Here is a 21,556-nt window from a genome sequence, read left to right on the forward strand (position 1 = left end):
CAGTCCAGCATCAGTGCGACTGAAGAGCACTATGTCGTCCGCATAGGCCATAAAGATCACCTTGACCTGACTGCTACTGCCGAACTGGAAGTTGATCTTCTCGTCCAGCTCAGCAGTGCACATCTCAATCACGGCGTTGAACAGGTGGACAGATAGTGGGTCCCCCTGCTTAATGCCTCTACTCGCCCGTATATCGCTGCTCACCCGACCCGGGAGCTTCAGTCTGGTCGAACCAGCACTGTAGTAGCGTCGTAAGTACTGCACCAGATGTTCAGGTACCCCAAGGCGTCGACAGGCAACCCACAAAGAGTTATGGGATACACTGTCAAATGCCTTGCTGACGTCTACAAAAGCGACACGGAGATTGCGATACTTGGTCTTTGCTTCAGTGATGGCATTCTGAAGCAGCTTAGAGTTAAAATAGAGCCCATCACCCTTCTTAAAACCCTTTTGGCGCTCGCTAAAAGGCAGAACCTCCGCGAAGCGCTCGCCAAGCACGCAATGGTAAAGGCGGCCAAACACTGATGTCACTGTGATTGGCCTGAATTGCGCCGGATTAGACGTGCCGACAACCTTAGGTATCAGTGTAGTAATGCCTTTGCACAACCCTGATGGTATCCTACCGCTCAGCAACCAAAGGTTGAAGGCCGACAACAGAAGTTCAACCTTAACCTTCTTTAGGTCCTTCCAGGTGTAACCATCTACCCCTGGCGATCCCTTGCCTTTCTTAGAAAGGACACACTCGACTTCATCCCTAGAGATGGGCTTTAGTAGCTCGTAATAGGTTTTACTCGCCACGAACTGCCTATTGTCTGGCACTGAGTCCTTCTGAAAGATATTTTTCCAGAATCGCTCAACGCTAGGAGGGATGGATGCCTCTTCTTGTGCATACGTACCTCGTAAAATGCGATCGGACATGATCTTGTAATCCATCGCAAGGCCACGTTGCACTGACTTGTAGAGCTCCTTGCGCGCTCGCCTGCTGCTACAAACAGGACGGGGCCTGATGACCTTCGACCCCTTCAGACGAGTCGTCTTTGATGGGAAGAGCGACTTGTGAACGCTGTCAACGAAGCTCTGTTGGCAGATAAATGTTTTGGGATCGCCCGCCAAAGGCAATCTACTACACAGCAGATCAAACTCAATGTGCCCGAGGAGTCGGTCTTCAAAGGTAGGCTCAGCCTGCGGTGGTGCGGCAGCTGAAGGGCTGACTGGCCTTTGGCAGTCACCAGATAGCGTTCCACCAAACGCTGGAGCAGAGCTAGCGCCACCTCCCGCCTTGATATCAGCCAGAATCCCAGGATATTGAGGATTCTTATTTCTGGCCCCCTTAATCTGCTCAATAGTATATTGAGGCAGCCTCTTGCCGATCTCCTGGTTGATAAACCTGACACCAGAGAGCTCAACCGCCAACATAGCCAACTCCGACAGTGTCTCGTAATTCCACCTCTGCTTTACCACTGATGGAATCGTGGCGTGGTACAACTCCGCATGACCCCTTCGCAGATGGAGCGAAAGCCCGGCCAACTTAGTATAGGGGCGCCGACATATGGTGCAGGTGAACTGACCACAGTCGAGAGTCATAGTTACTCCCGCCGTTTACTTGCGCTTGGTTGAATTTCTTCACTTTGACATTCAAAGCACTGGGCAGAAATCACATCGCGTCAACACCGCCCGGCGGCCATCGCGAACTGCTCACCAAACTTGCAATGATAGAGGCTGCCGAACACCAATGTAACTGTGATTGGCCTAAACTGGATGGGCCGATAACTTCAAGTATGAGTGTGGGGATGCCTTTACATAACCCAGATGGTACCCGACCACTCAGCAACCACAGGTTGAAGGCCAACAACAAAGCTCAACCTTCACCTTCTTCAGGTCTTTCCAGCTGTACCCATCAACACCAGGTGATTCCTTTCCTTTCTTCAAAAGGACACTCTCAACTTCATCCTTAGAAATGAGTTTCAGCAGCTCGTAATTGATCTTACTGACTACTGGCTGCCTCCTGTCGGGCATCGACTCTTTCTGGAAGATGTCTCTCCAGATGCATTCAGCACTTGGAGGGATGGAGTTCTCTTGTTCATATGTGTCACGCCCTATATGGTCAGACATAAATCTTGTAGTCCGCCGCAAGGCATCGTCTGCACTGACTTATAAAGCTCCTTGCGCGCCTTTCTACCACTAAGGACAGGTCAGGGCTCCATGGCCTTAGTTCCTTTTATATGAGTCGTCTTTGAGGGAAGAGCATTTCATGTATGCTGTCAATGATGATCTGTTGGCAGGCGAGTGATCTGGGATCAGCCGCTAAAGTCAATCTACTACACAAGAGGTCGAAACCAATGTGCCCAAGGAGAGGGTCCTCAAAGGAAGGTTCAGCTTCTGATGGTACAGCAGTTGAAGAGCTGGCCGAAATTGCGTTCCCGATTGAGAAGTGGGAACTGTGCATGCGTCACTTCTAGCCTTGATGTCAGCAAGAATCCCCAGTTACTGAAAATTCTTATTTCGCGCCTCCTTGATCTGCTCGATGGTGTACTGAGACAGTCTCTTGCCGATCCTTTTGTTACAAAACCTGGCACCCAAAATTTCATCTTCTAACCTAGCCACCTCCGACAATGCCTTGTGATTCCACACCTCTGCTTGACCACTGTTGGAATTATAGCATTGAATAGTTCAGCATGACCCCTCCACAGATGGAGCAAGAGCCCACCAACTTAGTATAAGGGCACTGACATATGGTGCAGGTAAACTGCCTCCAGTCGGTGTACCTAATCGGCGCATACCCGGCGAAGATATCAACGTGCTTGTCCACAGGTAGCACGAATGGCAAATTAGTAGATATCCTTAACTACTTTAGGAAATTTAGTCAGTGTACTCTTCAGACCTTCAAAAGCTTGTTCTTGTGTTTGTCCCCAGCACTGATCATTCTTCTTTCTCAGTAATTGTATCATCGGTGCTTTCACTTCAGCCTTTTTTCAGTCAAATTTAAGCATGTAACCTTCCATATCGAGCCATCTTTTCAGCTCTTTTGGAATTCCAACTGATTCCATGTTTAGTCTTGCTTTAATCTTATCTTCTGCAGCACCAATGACTTCAACAGTCATTGAATGACCTAAAATTTCAGCAGACTTCACTTTAAACTGACACTTCCCGCTGCTCAATGTTAAACCACTCATTTTCAGGGCATTAAATGACTGCTGTAACTGGATATCATGTTGTTCTTCAGTCTTTATAGACCAACATATCGCTCATGGGACATAGAGCTTCTTCGATGCCACTCACAATCTTAGACATTTGTCACTAAAAGATTTCTAGTACCAAAAATATCCCAAAAGGCATCCTGTTAAAGCTATGTCTTTCAGAAGTAGTGATGAAGGTCATCAACTCTCTGGACTCAATTAAGTTTGCCAGAATTCACTATTTGCATGCATCTTGGAAAATAATTTGGCATTAGCTAAAGAAGCTAAAGCCACATCTATCTGGGTTAAAGGAAACACTTCTCTTAGCACACTTTTGTTTAGCTTAGAAAAATCCACGCAAAGACGCATGTTCCCATTCTTTTTTTAAGTTACCAGAACTCCTGCACGCCATTCAGTGTCTTTTTTTATTGGTGATATTACTCCTCAAGTTGTTTCATTTTTTTAAATTGTTTACTTTTTCTCTGAGACCTATCAAAAAAATTTTGGGTAGGAAAGTTTGAAAGGACAACCACCTGGATTTCATTTAATTTGAAAGTCTTCCCTTATTGTACCCAAACCATCACAAAGAGAATGAAACTTATCAGTAATACTGTTGCCATAGATGTACAATTGTAATTGACAACATTAATAATGTTCAGATCAGAGATCTCATTCCTACCTAAAAGGTTGTTAGTTGCCCCTTTTATCACAAAAGCGGGTATCTGTGTGCTGTTTCTTTATTTAGAAGTGAGTTCCAGATGAGTTGCACAAACAACCTCTGACTATTGGCGTGTTTTAGAACTTTAGTAGGTTCAGTTCATGTAAGCCTAAACTTCCTCAAGGTTTCTTTTAAAAGCAGTCACATCTGCTCCTGTAGCAGTTTCAGCTCGTCTGCTAATACCGCAAGCTTTTAGCTGGAGCGTGAAACTTCACTGATGGATATTTCAGAGAAAGTTATGTTTCCTTATTTATATATAGTTCCAACTTCCACACCAACAGCTTTGAATGAAACACTGTGAAATCTACAAGATAATGGGTTTAACATGAGATGATTTCACACAATAATATGAAATTGATATACAAATCATGTTTCATATAACATAGTAAATAATTTTTCACGAAGAATAATAACCAATGCATGACATGAATGTTTGTAAATAATAGAATAACAATAGAAGTAAAAACAAAACAAACCTTTTAGCTCTTGTTTAGTAGCTTGATCTATCTTGTTGACTATTATTTAAGATGTACTTGTGAATATCAATACAGTACTGCAAGTGCTTCATTTTCTGATGGTTGCATTCAAACTACTGCTCAAATAACCAGTGTTACTAAACTATTTAGGTTTGCAAAAAGAAAGAAGTTATTCACTGTTTTCTAATTGGGCTGCGGAGGTGGCACCATTCAATTTAGGCCAAAGGTGTCTAACTTTTTTAGAGTGGGAGTCTTTGTGTAAAGTCAAGCCTAGGCTGGGGCCATACATAGCGGCTACGTATATTGCAAATAATTGAATTACCATAATCTTATATATTGCGAAACATGATTTCACCTATCACACGCTTTTTAGTGATTCGATCATTTCTCAGTAAATGAAGAGATCAGCAGCATAAAACTAGAAAGACCATAATATGATTGAGTGAATAAAACTTGAATTTAGTGATGGAGGAAAACGTTTTGATAAATGTTGAATAAAGTAATGCAAATTTGGCTGTCTGAAGAGACTGATTGGGTTCAACAGATTTGCCTATTTGGGATTAATTAGGTAAGTGATTTAAAAATTTGAGTTAAATCTCAGTCTAAATTGGTCTTCTTAAATCATCCAAGTAAAGAGCACACAACTCCAATGTCAACTGAATCAGCGGTCAGTTTTCGTTCCCTACCTGCTTCAACAACAAAATCTAAAACACCAACTTACAGAAAAAATTCCAATCTGCCAATATTAGTGAATTCACAGCCCTCTCATGAATCAGTTGATAACAAATTCCTTGCGTCAAGACTACTCAGATCTGAGTTAGTTTAATTGGTTCCAAGATTACTTGACTGATTTTGACATTTTCTTTGGTTGCTACTTAAATGAGAAATTGCTACTATAATTGGGCTGTGCAGCAACTAGCGCCTGATTTTTCAACCATTTGACTTATGAGTTGTTTCATGCGATACTTATTCACTCACCTTGGGCCATTTTTGGCAGTAGATAGATGCAAACCATTGAATAAACAACATGAGTTAATAGAACTGAATGGGACATATGCATAATTTTTGTTGTTTCGCTCTTCTTTAGTCGGAGGGCTGACAAATAGGGTAGGACTTCTCTTGGGGCGTTACCCACATTTTATCTTGGTTTCGGTATACTACCATTCCTATTTTTGTTGAAGTGAGCTGCTAATAATATACAGGATACTTACAGCACATAGTGGTTCGTGAGCCATTGTCAAGATACATCAAGGCACATTCTGTAACGTACAAGTTTAGGCATTCATGAAAATTACAGTGCAATGTCAGACAGACAAACAGTTACTATGCAGACAGTTTAGCAGTCACTATGCATACAATCCTTCAACTATGTCAACCTGCGACACCTACTAATAATCATGACACATTTACAACCAACCTCTCTCGAGAAGAGAATTTATGACTGTTGTCATCAAAGGAGGAAGGTGAGAGATATGTTTCTCTCGGCATTTAACTTTGCGATATATCCTTTGTATGACGGTTATTATTATTATTTTGGACAGATCTACATACATTTGATTAGTATTCATATATTAAACCACTCATTTACACAAAAATTGCATTGAATCCATCATTACACTTGGTCAGGATATTGCGAAGGACCCAGTTGCCATCTGTACCAATACGAATCTCTGTCTGATTGTTGCGTCTGTAACAAAACTATAATATTAATTATTACTTTCTTTTTTTTTGTCTTTTGTGCGTGGCTCATTATCTAGTGCATGTATGACTAATGCCTATTATGCTGCCAACACTCTATAAAGGAAGATAGTCTTTTTACTTGTTAGCTTGTCATTCCTCATGTCAGTTTGCTAATAAATGCTCCTAAAATTTGACTCTATATACCTTTAGTCTTTAGGATTCAAAAGCCACTTCAGGGCAGCATACTGCATCATTACATTTTCAAAATGACCACCGTCACCACCAACCCTGCCACTACTTCTGACTAGCCCGAAGCCTGTTGGTTAGGTCAATAATGAATCCTCAACCTCAGCTACCGTCTCATCCATAACCAGTGTGGGCGGGCCCATCAAGCATCCTGTGGAAAGCTCCTGACTTGTGCACAACTGTACAGGAAGGGACGCCACAGAGCTGGGAGTTGGCATAGTACCACGCCTATCAATCTGCCAGACCCTTTAATGGTGCAGGTCTAGTTTTGACAATTTTCCTCTGAATCTCGGCCAACTGTTCACTTGCCGTCCTGAATGCCTCGGTGTTCTCCAACTCCGGCACAGCTGTCACGTGCTCAGCCTTGCCATCTCCTCTTTGAATTTTCTTCGCACTTTTTTCCTCTCAATCTTAGCGTTCTGTATTTTGTAATCGTCCCTATCCAACATCCCACCGCTGGAAACATCTGCTAAAAATGAGAGTAACACCATCACTCACCTCCGTGTAACTCCTACCTCTGAACATACCGGTAGATTCAAAGTTCTTTTGAGGAACTGATGGTTGGTTCATCATCACTCTTGTTAGTTTCACCACTGACTTTACTGTCTTGGCCCGGTGAGGGCAGCTACTGATCGCGTATCCAAATTTGCCACACCACTGACAGAATGGTACGTTACAGTCTTTCTGTCATTGTTCAACTCTACTACATCTCTTACAAACATGAAAACAATTTTCCATTAATTGGTCCTTCAAGCCTGCAAACTATACAACACAACATACCACTTTTTCCGTACAATACAGCCTTTTAAGCCTTACTGCATTCCCATTACTTGGTCATTTTCCGCTCATCTTTCTCTATCTCTTGGGCCTCTACATCATGCACACTCCTCACTGTCCTTTCTCCTTTGCGGTGGTCTAGCTCATTCTTCTAAACTATCTGTCATATCAGATTGTATGTCTCTCTAGCAATGAGTTTTTTTGGGACAATCTGTAACATAACCACTTTATTTCAGAGATTACGTGTATGTCACAATTTCCATTTTATTTCCATAATTCATTTCCATATTATTTCCATAATATTTCCCTATTTCGTTTCCATAACATTTCCATAATTAATTTCCATATTCCATAATTAAGTTCTCTATTATTTCCATTTCCATAATTCATTTCCATACTATTTCCATAATTCATTTTCATATTATTTCCATTTCTTTAACATTTCCCTATTTCATTTCCATATTATTCCCATTTTCATAATTCATTTCCATATTAGGGTATTTTTCCATTTCCATATTAGGGTATTTTTCCATTTCCATACCATTTCTGTAATTAATTTTCATATTATTTCCATAAGATTTTTACAATTCATTTCCATTTTATTTTCATTTCCATATGATTTCCATTTACATTCCATTTCCATAATTCCCTGACTATTGTAACAAGATTGTTTGCCGCGTGAAACCATTGGTAGTAGCAAAGTTAAATAAATTTTAACTAAATACTTTATATATGTAACATACATGTATGCATGGTAATAATGAAATATTACAATGACAGGAAATGAAACTATATCTCGGACATGCATGTCACATGTACATCACTAGTATTTGTTCATATCACATTCTATTTATTCATTCTGACAACAGCGTATGGACATAAGAGCCTCGAATGTTGTATCTTTTAACCTACACTTTTCCGGTCTAAAAATTTTGCCTGCAACACTGAACAAACGTTCTACAGATCCACTAGATGCAGGGCAAGCCAAAAATCTTTAAGTTAGTTCTGCCATGGTTGGTAGCCTGAGAGAATTTTGAGCCCAGTAGGTAAGAGGGCAACTGTCTTCTGAAAGGAGCTCCTCTGTTTTGTATTTTTCAAATTCAACATCAAGCCTAAACTTGTAACCACATGATGAGTTCACTAAACCAGCTTGTTCCCTCATTGCTGTAAACTGAGCTTTCTTTCGTTTTGGACTTGGTTCGCCACTATCCTTGCTTATTTCAATCTCTGATGGATTGCAAGTTAGTTTGGCTATGTCCAAGAGACTATTTACCACAGAAGGCTCAGCAAACTGCCTTAAAACAAGGATCCAAAAAGGTTGCGGACTCGTTTTCATTTAGGCCGAGATATTTGGTTGAACGTTTGTTAATTGAATCTCTCAAGCTACCTATTAGCTGGCCGTTAACAGAATCTGCTGAATCAGAGATTGAGGATTTTAGCTGTTCAACACAAGGAATGATCAGACTAGCTGTGACAGAGTTTTCTATATGTAGTAAATTGGTGAATACTTCAAAAGATGTTAGTTATTAGCTCTTGAATGAGATCACGGTCAGTTCCAGTTAGCAAGGTTCTAGCACTAGCTTCAGCGAGTTTGTTTTCTGATACTTCCAGAATTGACCTTAGTATGTTAAGCTGGGAATTCCATCTTGTTGCGTTAAAAGTTTGTAGTCTTAAGTTGTCCAACGTCATCCCCTAACAGTTCATATGCCTGTATCGACATTCTCACTGATCTGACAATACGAGCAGTCTTTGCCAAAACCTTTGCATAGGCGAAGTTGCAGCTTAACCCCATCCATCTATGATGCAAAGTTGAAGGGTATGTGCAAAGCATTACTGATGCTGGCTGTCTATTGAAATGGCCGTCGGTTTTACAGTTGACAAGGATTCATCTTCACTGTCACTTGTTTGTTCAATAGCCTCACACTTGTCATCACCATCTTCTTCCTCTGATGTTGGCTCCTCAGGCATGTCGATATTCAAATCAACAGTGACTTCACTCATTGACGGTAAACTGAACCCTTTAACCATATTGCTGGCATTTTCTGTCACCACGGATTGCGCTTTGTCCTTTAAACCATGCTCACAAATTATCTCATTAAACACACGACACATGTTTTCTCCAGTATGCCTGCCTCTTAAGCGTCTGGAAGCCAGTTTCCAATCTGCGGTAATCCAGTGCACTGTGACACCCAGATATGCCCGCATCTAGTTATTGCTCCACAAGTCTACAGTTGCACAGACAGACTTCACACTCTCAAACGAGGCTTTCAGAGAAACTTAGGGTTTGTGCTTTTGAGATATTTGCTTTCTAAACCTATCTTTTGAGGCAATCTTATATTGAGGTTTACAAGCGTGAATAAGTTTTTTGACCTCGGTGGATTAAATTGTCTCAAGAGGACGCAAATCACACACGACCCAGTCATTAATGCGCTCGTCAATCTCTTTTTGCTTTCTGTGGGATTTACCAAACCTTTCAAGATTGGCACTCTTCGCTAGGTAGCTTGTGATTGTATGGTTAGAAGCTTTGCTAGTTGAAGCAGATGGTTCTGCAATCACTTTTGTATATATCTCCTCATGCTTAGCCTGAAAGTATATTTTGCAGTTCACAGTTTAAAAGAATTTTTATATACAGGGCATAAAATATTTTAGATCAACACAAGCACTGGCTACAAAATTGGCAAAGCTTTGCTGAGTAACAAGTTGAAAAGCAAATTTCAAAACTAGCATCTCAAACAAGCAAGACAGACAGTGTCTTTTGCAAAAAACATATCTCTTATTGACAGTGGCGACCCTGAAAATAGTACTTTTGCATTTTTACATGAGCTGAAAAAATCCTATAATTTGAAATAAAACTAGTATAATAGTTATAAATTTAATATATACAATAATATATATTAAATATAGTTTAATATAAATAACTATATATAAATAATATATGTATGTGTGTGTCCGATAACATCGGACACGATTTTCTGAAACTGCTAGATCACGCATTTCCCAGAGGCCACAAACTATGTTAGACTTTCAACAGGAGCAACACCCAAGTCAGTTGCACGGGAAGTTTGCAGAAGCAAATAGATGGAGACAACAAAAGCATTCTGTCTAGTAATGGAACAAATGGCATATATGCATGTACATGTATATGTATCCTATCTACACATAATATATAATGAGTAAAAATAAAACATTCAATGTAATCCAAATTAAACCTAATTTGACATACCTTCATGTGTGTAGATAAATAGTTCTTCGTTTTATTGGTAACTTTGAAGTTCTTTGTACAGAGTATACACATTACTGTGTATGTTCCATAAGTCTCAATTGGAAATGTATAATGGTCACTGTAATTTACCAGTGTTCCGACGTCCCATGTTTAAAACATATGCTGAAGACAGAAGTGTATGTATGGATGTGTGTGCGCTTGTTTGCCAAATGAGTGTGTGTGCAATCGTCAACTCTTCCCGAACATGTGATGTATTTATTTATACATAATATGAATATGACATTGGTTTGCTAATATACTTTATTTAGGGTCCAGGCAACATCGACGCTGTATGTTACCATTGCTTATAACTAAGCCAGAGACAATTTGAGATAGCTTCTTTCAGACTCCCTTAATAATAGTTTCTGTAATACCACTGATGTTAGCTGTGTTTGTGTGTTACCATAATCTGTACATGCAGCCAAGCAAGAGACAATCAGTAGTAATACTAATTGTCTACCAATGTCTACTGATCCGGTTGCTTCGGTAATTGTGCCCCTTATTATCGCCTTGTCATTCGACCTGTTTGAGGTTTGGGTCTCCTGAACCTTCTCAGTAGAATACCACTCAATAAGCCACCTCTAACTGTAGCTGTTTATGATTTCTCTACATCATTCAAATACCCAGTTCTCTCTCTCTCTGCGTCCCTTTCAACTAACTGGCTGCTTACACCATACCATTTCCCAACTGCCCCACTGTTCTCAAGCAAATCCCAGAAATTGTTAGAGGTGTTATATTCAGCATTCTCAAATTACCAGTGTAAGCATTTGTATTGTTATTGAAGGAAAACAGATGCTTTCTGTTTTTCCTGTCATCATTCGAATCATCTCATATCCAGTAACTATCTGGCACACTGTCCCCTCCTTAATACTGCACTTTCTGATTCAGCGTCGGTAGGCGCCTTCACATAATCAGTCGGTTCTGGCTCTAACCTTGGCAATATTGATAATTTTATGCTTGGTATTCCAACTGCCTTTGAGATTTGAATTTTTTTCATTTATAACTTTACTTTCAAACTCAGTGTGTCACTTCACTTTTTTTTACATTCAAATTCAACCTAACTGCTTTGCCAAACAACTTCACTAGGAGAGTAACCTGTTGACAAAGGGGTCATTTTTTTGCCAAATGTCTTTGGCTCACACACTTTCGCTTCGTTCACCTCAAGGACTCTGAGCAAAAACCTGAAAATCCATTATGCACTTGATTGTGGCACTATGTGCAGGATTTGAAGATATCTCTAAGAAGAACAATTTATTCCCAATGATTCATCTGTCACTTGACCTGAATATGTCAGTATTAGCAATTGCGGCTAGACAATGGACGAACATCTCGTTATAGCAACACCGCGATAACATTTTCAGGAAAGCCACTTATACAAGCTATGCAATGTTTACAGATTGTTGTATATTAACAGTCATTGCTGACATGTATTACTACGAACTCTGTTTAAAATGAACAATCTCATCCTAAATCTGCCTTCAAGGTTTCTTTTCAAAACGCACTGTCAGGATATATCTGTTTTTGAACTTCGGTCGCGTCATTTGTGTCTAAAAGATAGAATGTATATTTTTGTTTCATGTTGTGTGTCACATATACTAAGTTGAGTTTGACAATGTTCAAGTTTTGACATCAGTCAAAGTCATGAAAGTTTTTATATGAGAGAAGCACACTTAGCTATATAGAGTCAATCTTTTACGCATTTCTGCTATAAGCACAGTGTACATTACTAAAGCTGTTCAATGTCTACCTGCACTATGCATTCAATTTCAGAGTTGTTTTCTCCTGAAAACTGAATGAAACCGAATCTCTATTTGTTACGTCGGTTTACTGAGATAGGCATTATGAACCGCATCGAACCGAAAAAAATTGGACAGCACTAGCTGCTCTGGTTCTGGGGGTTCTGAACCCAATAGTGATAATTAGATCAATCAGTCTGACAACACAAAGCTATAAAAAATAATTATCATTTGCTATGGTATTGTATTAGTGTTACATTGTATCCAACTCAACTCTGGTTTAATTTATTTTCAGCATAATAAAATAAAAGTTTATAAGTACTGGGTAATATCTGATTTATGCAGCAAAGTATATCGATTACAATTGACACCTTGGGGCTTAAAAGCATCAGTGTTACTGTTTCCTGTAAGTGTTACTGTTAAATGCTACATATGTTAGCATGTTTATCTAAACCATCTCTGGTTTTAGACAACTCCTTTTTTTGGACACAATATGACCAGCAAGAGAAAAAATTCTCTCGCTGGTCACACTGGTGGCACACCCACCCACTGTATATACGACGTACAAATGATGCTAGTAGGGGCAACTCATATTGGTGAGCCTTCCACCATGATAATATGTATGTTGCATTGGTTATCTTCTGATATATCGCCTGTAGAAAGTCAATTTCCTTGCTTATTCTTAATTGGCTTGTTTCCACCTCATCACCATCGACTGTATGTCTTTTCCCTTTTTCGTCATCTGTTAGAAAATCCACCAAACTGAAAAAAACTTATCTATCTTATACTATATTTTGTCGATGTTTGACTGCCTTACTAGGAATCTACAGAATGAGAGATTACAGAAAAAAGCAGGTAGCATTCCATTCTCCTGTTACAATGGGATGATTTCAAGTTCAATTATCAAATGGCCATCATAAAAAAAATATGAGATTTCACAGTTTTTTGATGACTGGGGGAGTGCTTGACCCTGGGATGTGGAGGCACCAGAAGGCTCACACTCTCTCCATTGATACTGAGGAACATATAAAATCCTTCACTTCTTCCTTCGACCACTTTTCAATTTGAGGAGATCTGCAATAGTGATTAATAAGCAATGTAGCCAATCAATTGATCGCCATTTTACTTAAACACTCAAGAAAAAAACTTTTTGCATGACAATGAATCATGATTCAAGAGGTTCACAGCTCAGCTTGCACCTATGACTTAACTTACCTGTAGACATAGCGACGATCCAGGAACAACGCTGCAGCTATGGGCAGGTTTATGTTCTTGCTTTTGAATTTGGAACGGATATAACTCCACACTGCTCTTTTCAACTTTGTTGTTTCTTTCTCTGCTCCATCGTCATCATTTTCATTAGCTTTGCATGTTTTGGATTCGAATGAGTGTGGGTGCAATAGAAGACAGTGTTACATTTTGATCTCCTTAGAGAAGGTCAGTCAAAACAGAGAATGGCTCCAAGCAAGGGATAAGCTCTCCTAGAAGGGCGATTTGGGATTGAGAAAGAATTACATCTCAGTGTTTTCGGCTGTTAACAAAGACCTCATTTACTGCTCTGTATTGTACATAGAACCTCTGCAGCATCTTGAATTTGCTTCCTCAGCGGGTTGAAACGTCTTAAATAAGAGCCTTCTCATCTATTCCTATGTCTTTCTTCGCCTTTACTAACTTCTCTCGTGTGCCGTGTGAATAAGAGAACACTGACACTGTCTTCTTCACTGTCTTCTTCACTGCCTTCACAAGAGCAGTGATATCCTTAGACTTCTTCATGGCAGTATTCAACGCATTGTGTAAGATGTGCCCAAAGCAACTCAGTCTATTTACATCCATGTCTTCAGTCAAATGTGAATATTTTATGCTGCCTGGGTGTCACTTGCAACATCTTTTGAAAATGTTTACTAACTTCTGCTGGAATTAGAAATTTCACACAAAATCCTTGTCGCGCACTGAAAATTTACTTTGTGGCCAACAACACTAGTAAAAAAAATCTGACAAAAATGCTAACTTTTCGATATCCCTTAATCAAACAGCTAATACACCACTGAACCTGAGCCAATGATAGATGAAACAAATATCGAATTAAAGAAAGGCGATCGATGGAGCCTCAATCATTGGAATCTCTATGGGAGATAGTAACGGTGCCAACAAACACAGCTGCACCTAATAACACTGAAACAATACCGTCAACATTGCATACACAACCAGATAACTGACATAAGACAACTGGTGAACATATATCTAGAGCAAAGTCATCTACAAAAATTACTAGGCTAGCGATGTGTCCTCAAGGAGTGCAGCAGGAAGCCGCCTTCGCTCTTACCATTTGCACTTTAAACCACTGATGGTGCACAAAATCTTTTGCATTCTTGCACCTTGTCTGTATGAATCTTTGGTTAATGCTATGATAACTGGCGCGAGACAACAAGTCTTGATTGATAGTGGTGCTCAAATCTCCACGATTTCGAAATCTTTTTGTAATGCACTTGGACTAATTTCAAAAATTACAGCAAGGGTAGGTCGATCAGGTCTGTTGGCGGCAACATTGTCAAAGCCATAGAAGAAGTGTACGCACCAGTGAAATGCGGTCAAAATTATGAGATACGAGCTAGGCTATTAGTTATCGCGGAATGCCATTACCCACTGATACTAGGACTAGACAACTTGCGACACATGGGTAAAATTTGTTTAGACTAATCAACATGAAAATTACACATGATACCATGATCTAAGAATGCACAAAAGTGACTTGAAACTGTTAACCTAATATTGCAATGTGTTTGCTGAGCGCGATTTGACATTATCTTCGGTGTTTGATAACATTTTCAACGTTTCATGTCCCAAATATGACACACCGACTCTTTTTTAACCAACTTATGTCTCACACCAGTTACTTTTCGCCAAAACACTAAATTTGCCTGATGGAGTGGGACACTGTAGAGTTGTTAATACAAGCAATGAGTGGATACAAATTTTTCGTGACACACCGTTAAGTATAGCAGAGCTACTACCAGATAAAAGAGCTGTGGATGTAAATGTGCAGGATATAATGGCAGGAACAGATAAACCAAATAAAAAGTTTGTAGATCCTGTGTCAAACATCGACATGACCAACTCAGTTTTGTCAGATTCTGATAAAAATAAATTCTTAGGTTTTTTGCGGACGAGGAAGATGCATTTGCCAGACACGATTACGATTTAGGCAAAGTTAGCGGAGTTGCTGGGTGACTCTGTGATACGGGGGATGCTAGCCCTGTGAGGAAAGCACCTTACCGACTGCCTGTAGCACATAATGAAGAGGAAATTGAAAAAATGCTTGAAGCTGATGTCATGGAACCTGATAATGGAAGTGCATGGGCTTCACCCATCTTGACGGTTAAAAAGAAAACTAATAAATTAAGGCTATGTACAGACTTCTGTAAAGTAAATGCAGTAACTAAAACCCTTTCATACCCCGTGCCACATCAAACTAGCATAAAATGAATGTTTTCTGGTCATGGACTTTTGACGACATTGGACCTGGTCAAGACGTACTGGCACATTAAACTTGATTCAGAAGAGGATCAGGAAAGGTCAGTTTTTTTGTAATTCACAATGGCATGTACAGATGATACCTTTTGGATGGAAAAATGCTTCAGTGCAGTTTCAGCGTGAAACATCAACTATTCTAGATAAATTGATGGGATCAGTTTGCCAATGTTTTCTTGATGACTTAATCTTATTCAGTAAAATGAATGTGAATGAACACATGAAACGGGTGAGTGCAGTTCTTAATAGATTCATTTCAAACGGTATAAAAATTAATCTTGACAAGTCTACATATGCACGGTCAGAAGTGCAGTACTTGGGTCATGTATACAACAAGTTTGGGAGTCATCTTACCGATATGTGTGTTGACTAGGTAAAACAATATCCTTCGCCGACAGACTTGTTCAGTCTTAGACGTGTTCTGAGACATGTAGGCTATTATCCTTCATACATTTCTGATTTCTCAACCCTAGCTAAAGCACTGTTAGAACTCCTGAATCAAGCTAAAGACTTCGCTTGGACACCACAATGCAAAGCTAGTTCTCAGCCGTTGACATCGATGTTGTAGACTTTTCAAGTTCTTCGGGACCCCAAATTTTATAAGCCATTCATATTATATACTGATTCTAGTGGGTTCGCTTTAGGAGCTCAGCTCTTACAGGAGTTTAAAAACTCAGAATTACATCCTATAGGTTACCACAGTAGAGTTCTTGGCACTCTAAATATTCCACTTCCAAGCACGAAGCATTCGCCATTGTAGATTCTGCTGCCAAATTCAACACATTTTACTTGGGCATGTAACAACTGTTGTGACTCATCATGCACCTCTAAAATGGCTGACAACAGATACTAAATGTTCACGCTTGGAAAGGTTTGCTCTGAAACTGCCGGAATATGACTCAACTATCAGTTACAAACCAGGAAAAACTAGTGTTGTGGCATATGCCTTTTCATGAGTAACTCTTGCTACTATTATCTTTATAGGGGTTACTGAAACCCACTTGTTTGCAAATAAGTCAGATCTAACGGTCTTTGGTAAAGAGCAAAGAGAAGATGACTTCCTTTCTCAAACTCGATTTCATCTATCAGGGCAACGAACTCTCAAACCTAGACCCTACCCATCATAAACACTGGGAAAGCCAAAGGAAACACTACTTCATGCAGAATGATATTTTGTGCTACAGCCACCAAAATCTGTGCGTTCCTTGCTATGCATTCCGAAATCACTACAGTTTGACTTGCTTGCCACTTATTGTTCTTCCCTGTTTAGATGTCATTCTGATAGGAATAGAACTTACAAATGCCTGTGCTCGCGATATCACTGGTTAGGCATGTTCTGAAGTGTGAGCGACTTCAACCCGGGATGCATACCCTGTAATCAACGCAAAAGCGCACCTATTTATCCTGTTTATCCCCTAAAACCAATCGAGGTTAAACATCCCTTCTCTAGAATAAAGTATGGACATCATTGGATCTCTGTCAATTACTGAAAATGGTAATAAATATGTATATATTAGCATTTCAATGCAGTTTTCCTAAACTCGTAATTACCAGACCAATTCCTGATAAAACTGCAAAGACAGTAGCTGACCAGTTTGTGGAATACCTAGTCTTACAACATGATACACCTAACGTGATCTTGATTGATAATGTTTTAGAACTCACAGCAGACCTTATGGTTAACTTCACAAAAATTCTAAAAGTTGACAATCGAACTTGCAGTGCTTACCAGGCTAGTACTGGTGGACTAATCGAGTGATGGTTTTCAACTTTCAGTAATTTGATGTCCACTATTGTAAACAAGACCCAGACTGATTGAGATGTCATGATTAAGTATGTGGTTCACAGTTACAATAATACGGAGCATGCTAACACAGGTTTTGCCCTGAACTACCTGCTATTTGGACGTGACTTAGACATACCCTTTGACTTATGTGTGCCAACGACTATGCCTAAGTTTTATAGTGACGACAAAGATTATAATCAAATTTTGACGGAATGTTTAGCTCAAGCTTGGGCATTGACTAAAGACAACATTGAGACTGCATTGAGTGAATTCATAACACACTTGCAAAGACTTAAGAAGAGTAGGCCACCACTGACTGATAGCTTTCAGACACCAACCTATGTATTGATTAAACATACTGACCATAATGGACAGGCTGACAGTGACAAAAACGAAGATAATATGTGAACCCATCTCACCAGTGCTGACATGACCCAACCTCCAGCATCTAGGTTATAACCTAAGGACAAAACAATGATTAAACGAGGAAACGATATTAATAAAAATTCATTTTGTTTTGAGTATAAGTGTACTTACATTCTCCCTTAATTAATATTCCTCCTGAGTCGTATACAAATCCTTTCAGATGCACAATACAGCAATTAATCATTGAGTGGAAGTGATCTGCGTAGACTAATTTCCTCACAATATCTTCTCTCTTTGGAGTTACTCAAATTACTAAACAAAACAAAAAACCTTTTACACAATTTTATTTTGCTTGGCTGACTTTATTGTCAAAATTGGCCTTCTAAATTACTTTAGTCTGTGAATTACAGGCCGAGTTCGCTAGAATTTAGCAGGCAGTTTCGGTTTCCGATTCCCGTTCTCTTGAAGGATGGCTCGCAAACCCGGAGTTATGTATTGCTCGAATGTTTACATCTTACCACGTTAATCAGCTGACGACGTCGACTTGTGAAAGGATAAGCTGACATGTGTGTCACTCTGCTAAAAGATGTGCTTTATTCTAATGCAACCCATCGTCACTACAGTGCAGCAATTCGGTTAATTTTCTAATTTTTTTTCTGTAGCTGCGAACGTTACACTTTTGTTTAGACATACAGCAGTTTTATTTTAAGTGAGAGATGCGGGCTACAAGTTTGTTTATGTTGGTTTAACCCAACTCCCTTCCAGTCTGACATGGTTATACTAATGGATATGCTAATGTTTCTAAAAAAAAAAAACAATTATAGAGGGAGGAGTCTGTTATATCTAGATAAATAGAAATATTTTTTTTATATTGTATTAGTGATAATTGAAAACCTGAACAGTAGAGTAGTTAGTAGCTAGTTAGTAGAGTAGTTAGTAGCTACGTATTTGTATGTTTATTTATATATCTACTAAAATTACTGCACAGTATGTGATATCTTTTTTCAGAACTCAAGGAAATCACTTCAGAGCACCACAAGTGACGTGTCATCGATAACTTGGCATATAGAAGCACCAAAGTATTGTGATATTCATTAGACACACAGACACCAAAGCAGATGTTGATACACGACATGCATCAAACATCACATGAACTAGAAAAACATTATACAATGTAAGAGAGGATATGCAGACTTCAATATTTCATTTCGCCTCCTCCCCCGCACCTTGAAGCAGTATTCCTGCCGTTCAACCACCTCCCAGTGACCCATTCGCTCCAACTTTTCCAAAGAGGGAAGGTGTATGATATGAAGATATCTCAAAGAAGAACAGTTTATTCCCAATGATTCATCTAGCAGTGTTGACCCGAATATGTCAGTCTAGGCAATTAATTGACAAAAATATCCCGTAACAGCAACAATGCTTTTGATGTTTTTTTTTATTACTTTTGATTTTTTATGTTGACAGTCATTGCTGACATGCATTGCTATGAACTCTGTTTAAAATGCACAATTTCATCCTATGTCTGCCTTCAAGGTTTCTTCTCAAATAAGCAGTGTCATGATATATCTGTCCGTGCGCTGCAGTCATGTCATTTGTGTATAAAAAATAGAATGTATATTTTGGCTAATGTTGTGTGTCACATATACCAAGTTGTGTTTGGTAATGTTTATTTTTTGACATCAGTCATGTCATCAAAGTTTTTATATAGAAGAAACACACTTAGCTACAGAGAGTAAGTCTTTTACACGTGATTGCTATATGCACAGTGTACATTACCCAAATATATTATCTTGCTTGAAGTTTAAGGTGAAAGTCTTATTTGTACGAGACTACGCTGAACCCAAGTGTGAGGGCTGCACACCCTCGTATATAAGCTTGGATCGTCCTCTGTCAATTTAAATGTACATTATTGTGCGATATGGCGTTCTTGTACTGATCCCAACTGTCCATAACTCTCCTGAATCGGAATAGGCTCAAGTTGTTCCTCAAAGTAGGAAGGAGGACAAAAATATGTCAGCTCATTCTGAAGCACGTTCATAGCCTTGTTTCCATAGCATCAGCATATAGCATAGCCTTGTTTCTATACCACATGCCGGGGAAAAGCTATAGAAACCTCATATCCATCCCGGTATAAAATTTAATTGGGTAGTGAAAGAGTTGCTAATGACGTCAAACTACCATAGCTACTGCTCTGGCTACTACATACATTTGTATCTAGTTCAGAGACTCGGGCAGAGTTCGTCTACTTGATATTATCTACCACAGATTTCGGTGAATATTCAACTCTTTAGGACTATAGTAACTGCTAAACTCACTCTATCTTGTCATCGCCTATAGTTATGATTCGAAAGCCACTGTCCGTGACTAGAATATTATCGATAACAGATCAATGCGTTAGAAGATCAATGAAAAATATTGCTATATACTGGCGTTGCATCAGCAAAGATCGATACAATTGTGGCAGCAGACTTTAAAAAATTAATCGTGTTGAAAAAAATATTGCTCATGAAACAGAGTCAGCCTATAAAAATAGACCTAATTGTTTTTTATGTTGCCATGGTATTGCAAAGCAATACACATTGTGGAACATATGCTCATATGTGATGAGGTATTTTTAGCAATTGTAAAGGATCACTGTCACCCTTTACTGGCTACATCAAAGATACCAGCACCTGTCGGGATTTACTAACTATGTTTGTTAAAGGTTGACTTGCAATAAAATTCACATTACAGTTATTTGATATCAAAAGATTCACCATGTCTTACTCTGCTGTGTTGTAGGTGCAAAATATGTAGAAATGTGATTGCAAGCTCTTAAAAGCTCAAAAACGAACAGTTAATCGCCGCCATCACGAAACTGCCGTAGATTAGAATCTTTTTTCCAAAACGGCTCAAATGATACGTAGTTGAATGAGATGGCTTTCGTTTACACTTTCATGCAACCTCATTCGGCAAAATATTTTCACAAATATACTTCACGCATTCAATAAAACCATGTCTATAATAGACATGGTTGATGAATAGATGATGATGAATAATACCATGATGATGAAATAGACGCGTAAGGACAATAATTGTCCTTACGCGTCTATTTCATCATCATGGTAATGCTGTCACTTTCATCACTGATATCTCATAACCTACAATGAAAACTCGTTTAATTTTTAACCTTAGCTTGAAGGAGTGCATATCATTGTCTAATAAGCATGACGAGCTTGTTGGTCACCTGTGATAGTCAAAAAATTATGCAGAAGTTGTTCGTGCTGTTTGGCAGGAAATATTGGTCACATGATCAGATTACGACTAGACGATTAGACCAAGATGAAACATAACTAGCGAGAAAGTAGCAAGCATCTATATTTGATACGGGCTCTTCGGTGAACCCGAAGTGTTTGTCATAAACTAATGCCTGGATAAGTTTTATATTGAGCCTTTTATTGGCCTTTCAATTCACGCGAGAACATCGCGTGTCAAAGCAATAACCAAATGGATTAACTACCTCAGAGAAATAAACTTATTCCAATCCACGGCTGTTTCGTGATGGCAGCGATTAACTGTTCATTTTCGAGCTTTTAAGAGCTTGTAATAACATTTCCACATATTTTGCACCTACAACACAGCAGAATAAAACATGGTGAATCTTTTGATACCAAATAACTGTAATGTGAATTTTGTTGCAAGTAAACCTTTAACCCAAGAGCGGTGTATACAAGAGCCGTGTATACAAGAGTGGTGTATACAAGAGCGGTGTATACAAGAGTGGCGTATACAAGAGTGGTGTACACAAGAATGGTGTATACAA

At 39.2% G+C, this 21,556-nt stretch overlaps 1 protein-coding gene across 3 annotated transcripts in view; it reads left to right on the forward strand.

Moving 5' to 3' along the window:
• Window positions 1-19,528, forward strand: part of LOC137408445 (elongator complex protein 6-like) — a 77,221-nt gene extending 57,693 nt beyond the window's left edge. For all 3 annotated transcript variants that reach the window (XR_010980086.1, XM_068094976.1, XM_068094975.1), the window contains one exon: window positions 18,760-19,528. The gene's annotated coding sequence lies outside the window, so the exon portion shown is untranslated. The remainder of the gene's footprint in view (window positions 1-18,759) is intronic.
• The last annotated feature ends 2,028 nt before the right edge of the window (window positions 19,529-21,556 follow it).

This window comes from Watersipora subatra, chromosome 11 (assembly GCF_963576615.1).
Source record: "Watersipora subatra chromosome 11, tzWatSuba1.1, whole genome shotgun sequence".
NCBI lineage: Eukaryota > Metazoa > Bryozoa > Gymnolaemata > Cheilostomatida > Watersiporidae > Watersipora > Watersipora subatra.